The sequence below is a fragment of the Sprattus sprattus genome (genome assembly GCF_963457725.1).
Source record: "Sprattus sprattus genome assembly, chromosome: 8".
Lineage (NCBI taxonomy): Eukaryota > Metazoa > Chordata > Actinopteri > Clupeiformes > Clupeidae > Sprattus > Sprattus sprattus.
Window position 1 is genome coordinate 33,821,029 of NC_137927.1, and position 10,000 is coordinate 33,831,028.

The window sequence follows — 10,000 nt, forward strand, 5'->3', positions numbered from 1 at the left end:
GTGTGCGTGTGTTTGTGTGTGTGCGTGTGCGTGTGTCTGAATGAAAAATTGTGTAATAGCATTCGAGTGGGCATTAGGTGGTCCCAGGTGACACCTACAGCATCGGGGAACCTAGCAAATGTTCCGAATACAGCACAGCTTTAACTGATTTATTTCTGTCTTGTATGGAACACATATATACTACACAATATTAAAGGCTGTCAATAACATCAGTAAAACAATGTGTCCTTAGAAACTGAAATGAGCGCTAATGTTTTAGCGACCGGTGCTAAAACGAAGCACAAGCTGTGCGTGAGCTTCCCTCACCATTCTATTGCTGCAGAGCCAGTTGACTGAGGAGGAAGGAATGGCGCCTGTCATCGGCCCACTCCGCAGAGACCTGCCTCTTTCTTCCTTAAGCTCTGAATTTAAAATCTTCCTTAATGTTTAATTTCCCCAGCTGGATTCACCTTGAACCCAGCCAAGGAACCCTGAGCTGAAATTGGGCAGAATCAAAATCAAAAAGTGCAGTCGAGCTTTCAGCTCCTCACAGAGACCGCTCTCTACAACCTCCTGCAGACCCCATGGAACACACGCTTTAAAACATGTAGATGTGCTGTTGTAAATAGAGACATGAGGGCTGTTGCATTATCCACGAGCTCTGCTCCAGCCTGGTAGCTTATCGCAAGCTTGCCCTGACATAGCTACAGCAATGAGAAACCACAGTTCCCGTGGAGGCAGTGAAATTTTAATACTTCTAGGCTTCTTCCAGGTGTTGGATCCTGTGCGGACTCCTGTAGGAATGGTTCCTCAGGGAGCCGAACAGAGGAAGGAAGGGAGAGATACAGAAAGAGAGAAAGAGAGAAAGACGGAGGAAGGAAGGGAGAGAAAGAGAAAGACCTTAGTGACAGAGAACTCATTTCCGCCTCGGCACTGTATCCTGAATTGGTGTCCATAAAAACTAAAAGAGGATAAATGATTCACAGGTTAGGCCTGCTCGCTGCTCTGCTCTCCCCCCTCTCCTTCACTGATGGGCCACGAGAGCTGCCAGACTTCCAGTATGAGAGGGAGAGAGGAGAGAAGTATGGCTCTAGGCCCTAGGGGAATGCTAGTCTCCAGTGTGAGAGAAAGGCGAGAGAGAGAGAGCAAGAGAGAGAGAGAGAGAGAGAGAGAGAGAGAGAGAGAGAGAGAGAGAGAGAGAGGAGAGGAGAGGAGAGGAGAGAAGCTATGGCTCTAGGGGCACGTTAGTCTCCCCAGGTAACCAGCCAACCGGTTTCCACGGTTCCCATGTCAGGCTCGGGAGCTCATTTCTTCCTATGTGACAGTCGCATATGAAGTCTCTCCTGTTTTTTTACACAGAAAGACAGAATAATTGTGAGCTGGTTCTCTTTCTCTCACACACACACACACACACACACACACACACACACACACGCACACACACACACGCATTCAAAGACAGAATAATTGTGAGCTGGTTCTCTCATATCACACTGTGCTGCTTGCAGAGGTATCTCAGTGCGCCCCACACCAGCTGAAATGCATATGTTTTTCTGCACCGCTTGTTTCTGCATTATTGATGGAGGCTGTGTGCTGTTTGTTGTGTAGTCTGTTGCTGTCTGCCGACTTGTAAAACAGATTGTTAGATTAAAGAGAGTTTTTTGGTTTCGTCAGAAAGAAACAAATGTCCAAAGAGAATTAAGTAGTGCTGTGGTGGATCTTTTTGTTTTTGTATTCTGTGTCCAACACTGAGTCTGTTGACTGTTGTGATGGAACACACACTGTGGCTAGAAATGGTTATTAATACTTAGCCTTAATTGTGGTATTATGTGGATATTTTCCAATGGCCTTTACAAAACTAGGCATTAGAAGGCATTAGGAATTCACTGGATGTGGGGCTCTGGATTAGGGAATGAACGGCTACAATACCAGCCTTTGTGATACTCTTAAATTGCTCTCAGTGTGAAATAATGCTAACTGAGATGACTAAGATGAGGAGTGTGTGTGTGTGTGTGTGTGTGTGTGTGTGTGTGTGTGTGTGTGTGTGTGTGTGTGTGTGTGTGTGTGTGTGTGTGTGTGATGCTTAAATGCTCTCAGTGTGAAATAATGCTAACGGAGATGACTGAGCTGATGGAGTGCTACTTAACAAATCATCAAGGGCAGTAACAATGGCTGCTCTCACACACACAAACACACACACACACACACACACACACACACACACACACACACACACACAAACACACACACACACACACACATTTTGGGGCAATGGGAATGGAGATGCACCAGTAGCAATGGCTGCGATCACACACTCACACACACTCACACACACACACACACACTCACACACACACACACACACACACACACACACACACACACACACACACACACACACATACACACACCTGCCCACAAACGCACACACACACACACACACACACACACACACACACACACACACACACACACACACACACACACGCGCGCACATTATGGGGCAATGGGAATGGAGATGCCACGAACACTGAACTGTAAATATCCTACTGGAGAGTGCCTTTCTGGGGGTTTCAGATAAAACGGGATAAAAGAACAGGGCGAGTTAGGAAGCTGAAACCGCCTTAAAGGAAGTGCTGGGAAGGGGAAAAGCACGCCCCAGTTTCAATCCACAAGAGGCGAGCGACCATGGTGCACACACACACACACACATACACACACATGGTGCATTTGGTTTGAAAACAATGAAAGGGGACCAAATTAGACTGCAAGACAGAGTGCAAACCCCCAGCAATCAATAACATGCCTGGGAAGGCTGGGCACCTGTGATAGAATGGATTCAAGGAAAGCAGATCGCCCTAATCCTCAGGAAGATTTATTTTTTTAATCGGAGGAAATGGTACATCAAAGACAACAAAAGGCACAAGAATCCCATGCAAGTTAAAAGACTCCAATCCGCTCAGAAAAGCATCAGGGATAATGAAGAGGAGGTCCAGGAGAAATGGGAGGAGGAAAACGCCTTCCGTGGCCCTGTACACCACTGCATTTAGGATTAAAACCCTATTTTGGTGCCATAAGATACGTGTTAGCATGCTAGCGACAGGAGGTGATCTCATTTGGACTGATCCAGTCCAGACGTGAGGCAGTGAAGCTGAACTCCGTGTGTGTGTGTGTGTGTGTGTGTGTGTGTGTGTGTGTGTGTGTGTGTGTGTGTGTGTGTGTGTGTGCGTATCCAGACGTGAGGCAGTGAAGCTGAACTCCGTGTGGATTTCAATGCATGGCACATGGTTCCACACGGCCCCTTCATCAGCTGCTTCATTAAGAACCTTTTATTGAATACATCAGCTGGATCAACCTAGACGCGTGTGTGTGTGTGTGTGTGAGAAGCTGAACATCAGCTGGATCAACCTAGACGCCGCACTGGGGCTCTGCTGCATTGTCACATAGAGGTTCCTTCAGCTTTGACAGTGATCATTATATGCTCTGAGACTGTCTGCGTGTGTGTGTGTGTGTGTGTGTGTGTGTGTGTGTGTGTGTGTCTGTGTGTGTGTGTGTGTCTCGTGTGTGTGTGTGTGTGTGTCTGTGTGACAGTGTGTGTGTGTCTGTGTGTGTGTCTCGTGTGTGTGTGTCTGTGTGTGTGTGTGTGTGTGTGTGTGTGTGTGTGTGTGTGTGTCTCGTGTGTGTGTGTGTGTGTGTCTGTGTGTGTGTGTGTGTGTGTGTGTGTGTGTAAAAGACAAAAAAGAGCATAAAGGGAAAGAAAGGAATACAGACAGACATGCAGAACAGAAATGAAGAACAGAAAGAAAAAAAGAGCGAAGGGCAAGGAAAGGATCAAACAGAGCAGTCGATAGCGAGAGCGTCACGAGCTTGAGGCCACGATCAATCCTCCGCTGGATTCTCTCCTCTCCTCTGCACTCATTTTGCTGTTTGTTGAAACAATGTTGTTGAAATCCACATATTGTTTTTATTGTTTTTCACCTCAGGAGTCCACATTGAGATCTGTGGTCTTTCAAAGGTGAGCCGAATGGTTAATGTGAGCTCTTCTTCATTGTCTGTTGAAGGCCAAGGGGCTTTCCACGACTTTAGAAGCTTGTAATACGCTTTTTTTGGATTTTGTCAGTTTTATTCAGTCAGATACACGCATGTAGCCTGTGCACTGTCTCGGTTTCACCTGAATACTGTCTCGGTTTTCAGCACACTCAGGTGTAAATGACGGTTTTTCAGCATATTCAGGTGTAAATGATGGTTTTTTTCAGCATACTCAGGTGTTAATGTTGGTTTTCTCAGAATACTGTGGGTTTTCTCAGCACACCCTCAGTGTAAATGTTTGGCTGAAAACAGCCCAGCAGCCCCCTTTATCCACCTGGCTCTGACTGCTGCTGTCTTTGTGCCTGAGCCGCCTATGAGATAACCACCGCTCTCTTGCCATGCTGTCTTTGTGCCTGAGGCGCCTATGAGATAACCACCGCTCTCTTGCCATGCTGTCTTAGTGCCTGAGCCTCCTATGAGATAACCACCGCTCTCTTGCCATGCTGTCTTTGTGCCTGAGCCGCCTATGAGATAACCACCGCTCTCTTGCCATGCTGTCTTACTGCCTGAGGCGCCTATGAGATAACCACCGCTCTCTTGCCATGCTGTCTTACTGCCTGAGGCGCCTATGAGATAACCACCGCTCTCTTGCCATGCTGTCTTACTGCCTGAGGCGCCTATGAGATAACCACCGCTCTCTTGCCATGCTGTCTTACTGCCTGAGGCGCCTATGAGATAACCACCGCTCTCTTGCCATGCTGTCTTACTGCCTGAGCCGCCTATGAGATAACCACCGCTCTCTTGCCATGCTGTCTTTGTGCCTGAGCCGCCTATGAGATAACCACCGCTCTCTTGCCATGCTGTCTTACTGCCTGAGGCGCCTATGAGATAACCACCGCTGTCTTTCCTGAGGGCCAGTCCTGGACCTCCGTGTCAGGCGTGTGATAAGAAGGTGTACGTTATTAGTGCACACCGAGGATCAGTCGCTCTTCGACAAGTGTCCTCCCAACCTCTCTCCCCGCTTCATCAGATATTTATGAGGACTTTAATAGTTCCTTCCTTCTCTGGTATCTGAGGTGAGTGCTGTCATGCTGCGTTATGTTGAGCTGCGTGCCTTCTCTTTCACAATAATCTCAGATGGCCCCACCTCAAGTGGATGTCTTTATTCATATTCAATTAGGAGTGTGTGTGTGTGTGTGTGTGTGTGTGTGTGTGTGTGTGTGTGTGTGTGTGTGTGTGTGTGTGTGTGTGAGTGTGTGTGTGTGCGTGCGTGGATGTCTTTATTTATATTCAATTAGGTGTCTCTGAATAATGAATTGGCTAACATACCAAGATTTGCAAAAGTCCTCCTTTGCTTCTCAGCTGTCATTGAACTTCTGAAAGAAATATCTGGTAGCTCTAGTATATATTTGCATTTTTCTTATGACATTACTATACCATTAAGTACTGAGTAACACACAAACAAACCTTCCTGCAGAACATCGCCGTCAAACAGGCACATTCTGAAAACAGCATGGGGGTGATTCCAAACTAAGTGGAGTCACTGAACCACGTAAACACTGTTTAAGAATCCTAGCACTTAGCTAGTTCATGTTGCTAGCACTTAGCTAGTTCATCTTGCTACAAGAGATATAATTGTGCTGCTTCTCCTTTTTACTCAAAATAGTAGGCTGTTCTGAGCAATGAATGCTCACTTTCACAAGGGGGGTGACATTAAAGTGTGACCAAATGTATACAATTAGAGGTTTCTTACTTAAGCTGCAGTCTGCCATAGAAAGGATGCCTGCTCTGTTTGTTCTATGATTGGCACTGCAGGAACACCAAGAGGAGCCGACCCACACGCGTCGTTAGGATTAGCCTTAAAAACATCCTTTTTCTCCTCACTCTCATTTTCTCAGCGTGTTGGTGTGTGTGTGAGTGTGTGTGTGTGTGTGTGTGTGCGTGTGCGTGTGCGTGTGCGTGTGTGTGTGTGTGTGTGTGCGTGTGTGTGTGTGTGTGTGTGCGTGTGTGTGTGTGTGTGGTGCAGATAGTCTGCCGTCGCAAATGGGTTTTGCCACCAGCGGTGAAAGATGGATCCACAAACGCAGAGTAAATGAGGTGATCTCCATCATGAACTAGAGCAATAACTCTGGAGTGTGTGGAGAATGATGTCTCTGCTCTGCTGTACTGAGACCTTATTCATCAGGGCCTGAGAATGATGGAACATGGCCGCATACAGCCCCTAGCATAGCCTTCAGCACAGGAGAGGATAGCCTGCCAGCCATCTCTCTGTCAGGTCCCCTTATGATAGCCGAGTAAGAACGCAGCTACAATCATCCTGTTCCAATTCTTTTTCTCATCACCATTTACCACTGGAGCTGACACCTTGCAGCTCTCCTTGTATCTGAGGTGGATCTGACCGTCAGCACTAGATTGGTAAATGTTCTTAATAAGAGGTGCAAAAACACAACAGATATCCATAGAAATCAACTTGTTTGGGATTGTCATCATCATGACGTTCCATTATAAGTTAAAGTGAAAGAATTCCATACACTCACACTCCCCAGGCATCTGGCTATCTCCAGCGGAATACCCTGATGTCATTTCCTGTTTGACAGATTTGCCCTGGACCGATGCTAACGGCTTTGGTACTAAAGCACCTTAGTGAGCTAGCGCTCATTACAACTGCCTTCAACATGATATCCACTGGTGTGTGTGTGTGTGTGTGTGTGTGTGTGTGTGTGTGTGTGTGTGTGTGTGTGTGTGTGTGTGTGTGTGCGCTCATTACAGCTGCCTTCAACATGATATCCACTGGTAATACTTACCTACTTGAATATTCTATCTACTCTCTGCCATTCCCCACTGAGTGGCCTGAGTGTAACTGTTTCTATATACCTGGAAAATACATAAATTCAAACCTTTTAGGGACAGATTTTAATATCCACATGGACTATGGAATTAATAGCTTTACAATTGCATGACTATTGGGTTTTCCCAACATGTAAACACGCCAACTCATTACCACAACCACATCATTGACCTTAATACTGCCCTGTCAGATCACTACCCAAAATACTGCCCTTTCAGATCATCACCTAATTACATTCAACATGCAAATAGAACTCTGCGCAGCATCGGAATTAACCCACTTCTACAGCCATTGCTTATCTGACAAGACTACAACAGAACTCCTGTTGATACTACCACCCGCACTTCCCTCTGCTCTTACTCCTGGCACTGAAAGTGTTGTGAGTACATCCCCACATAATATCGACCTACTTACTGATGGCGACACAAGAGTGCTTTGCTCAACCCTTGACACTGTTGTACCACTAAGAAAAACAGAAAAGACTCGCCCCATGGTACACTGACCAGACTCCTGCACTTTAACAAAATGCTCCAGAACTAAAAAAAAAAAAAGGTATTTCACCTGGCATGGAAGGATAATCTTGTAAGCTATAAATAAACACTTTCTGATACGAAATCAGCGTACTGTTCTTCATTCATTAAAAAAAAAAATTATAGGATAACTAAAAAAACACAATGCAATCGAACATTCTGTTTATACAACCTGTAGCAGTAACAAATTCATGACCTTTTTCAATAGCAAAACTTTAAAATACACAATAGAAGGCAGAGCCCTCTGCTATTAAGCCCCTCAAACACACACACACACACACACACACACACACACACAAAAGCTCCTCTCCTAGGGAATAATCTTCCTGCTTCCATTTGAGATGCAGACAACCTTTCCATATTCAGATCAAGTATAAAGTCATTCCTCTTTAGTGCCTCCCATAGTCATTAATAATGCATCAAAAACCCGTCACCTGTCGCAACGTTTTTCACTTCTTCTTGTTAGCAATGTTGTTGTGTTTAGCAGCAGTGGGCTACAGACAGCCATGTTGTTGTGTTTAGCAGCAGTGGGCTACAGACATTCATGTTGTTGTGTTTAGCTACAGACAGCCATGATGTTGTGTTTAGCAGCAGTGGGCTACAGACATTCATGTTGTTGTGTTTAGCTACAGACAGCCATGATGTTGTGTTTAGCAGCAGTGGGCTACAGACAGCCATGTTGTTGTGTTTAGCAGCAGTGGGCTACAGACAGCCATGTTGTTGTGTTTAGCAGCAGTGAGCTACAGACAGCCATGTTGTTGTGTTTAGCAGCAGTGGGCTACAGACAGCCATGTTGTTGTGTTTAGCAGCAGTGGGCTACAGGCAGCCATGTTGTTGTGTTTAGCAGCAGTGAGCTACAGACAGCCATGTTGTTGTCATTTACCACATGTATGCTGTTTACATTGATCCTTCTTTTTCCATCTCTATACCTGTCTGGCTTCAAGCAGATGCCCCCCCCCCCTTATGTACCACAGTTCTGCTTAAGGTTTCTTCCTGACTAACAGGGAGGTTTTCCTTGCCCTGTTGCCATTGTGCTCTAAGAGTGTTCAGGCCCTGGGAACTAGTAAGCTCCTTGACAATGTTATTGTTTTGACGCTATATAAATACAATTCAATTTAATTCAATTGAATCTTGATTCCAGCATGTTCAGTAGCACTGATAGCCATGCTGAAGATAAACATGAATGGCCAGTGGCAACTGTGCAATCTCTCGCCTAATGGCTTCAGCTCCCTCCTCTTGACAGGCAACACAGATGTATATTACACGCTGAAGGCCAGACAAGGGAGAATCTTTTGATAGCGCTCAATTGCAACCAGTGTAGTTGCACTATAATGCCTGCTATAATCATGCCTGCTAGGCTTCTATCAACCTGAACTGTCTGAGATCCTCTACCAGCCCTGGAACTAAGATGGTCTCCATTTTGTAACTGTTTCAATTACATAATTGATGTTTTCACTGAGGGTGTCAGGAAAGACAAAAGGAGAGAGAGAGAGGGGGAATGAGAAAGAGAGATAGAAGAGGGGGGGGGGGGGGGGGGGTGAGTGACAATGACTCTTAAGTGCTCTCTTCCACAGAGAAACAGCGGGTAATGGTGGGAGGGATCAAATTAGATCAGGAGAAGAATAGTATCATCTGAAGCCTGCTTCAGACACCATTCAAAATCAGTCTTCCATGGAGGAGAGGCTCATAATGTGATTTTAAATATTCAGGAGCAGAAACATAATCTAAAAGATAATGATTCAGTAATTACAGTAGCACCATACTTACACTTCATCACCGTAGCTCAAATGGGTCTGATGGTGAGGAAAATGTCAATTTGGCGGCTTTTCCCCTCAGAGAATCTCTCACTGTTTCAGGGGGGGCGATAATTAAATTGATAGCACTGCTTTCTCTGTGGGAGAGAGGACATCTTCCTTTCCTCTCTCAGTTTCACTTTCACCCTCTTGATCACTCTTGTGTGTGTGTGTGTGTGTGTTAGGCACTGTGTGTGTGTGTGTGTGTGTGTGTGTGTGTGTGTGTGTGTGTGTGTGTCTGTGTCTGTGTGTCTGTGTGTGTGTGTGTACTCCCAAGTGTCTTCTCTCCTCACTGTTTGTAAAAGTGAGCAGACCTCCCCCTCATTAGTCTCTGTCTGATTCCTCTGGACTCTTTGTCCTTGTGTATGGATTTAGGGCACGGGTGTGTGTGTGTGTGTGTGCTTCTAGCATTGACGATGGATTTTGGTCTGCACTCCCAAATTTCCTTTCCAATCGTCTCCACTTCACTCATCTCCTCCTCTCTTTCCCCTCGTCTCCACTCCTCTCCACTCCTCCTCTCTGTCCTCCTCTCTTTCCCCTCGTCTCCACTCCTCTCCACTCCTCCTCTCTGTCCTCCTCTCTTTCCCCTCGTCTCCACTCCTCTCCACTCCTCCTCTCTGTCCTCCTCTCTTTCCCCTCGTCTCCAATCCTCTCCACTCCTCCTCTCTGTCCTCCTCTCTTTCCCCTCGTCTCCAATCCTCTCCACTCCTCCTCTCTGTCCTCCTCTCTTTCCCCTCGTCTCCACTCCTCTCCACTCCTCCTCTCTGTCCCCTCACTCTTCTCCCTCGTCTCCTATCATCTCCACTCCTCCTCTCTCTCTC

General features: G+C 46.2%; 1 protein-coding gene across 1 annotated transcript in view; it reads left to right on the forward strand.

Annotated features, from left to right (window-relative positions):
• The window catches only part of LOC308369658 (protein kinase C-binding protein NELL1-like), a gene marked incomplete at both ends in the record, with an annotated part of 172,183 nt that overhangs the window by 79,652 nt on the left and 82,531 nt on the right, over positions 1 to 10,000 (forward strand). The gene's annotated exons all lie outside the window — the stretch shown is intronic.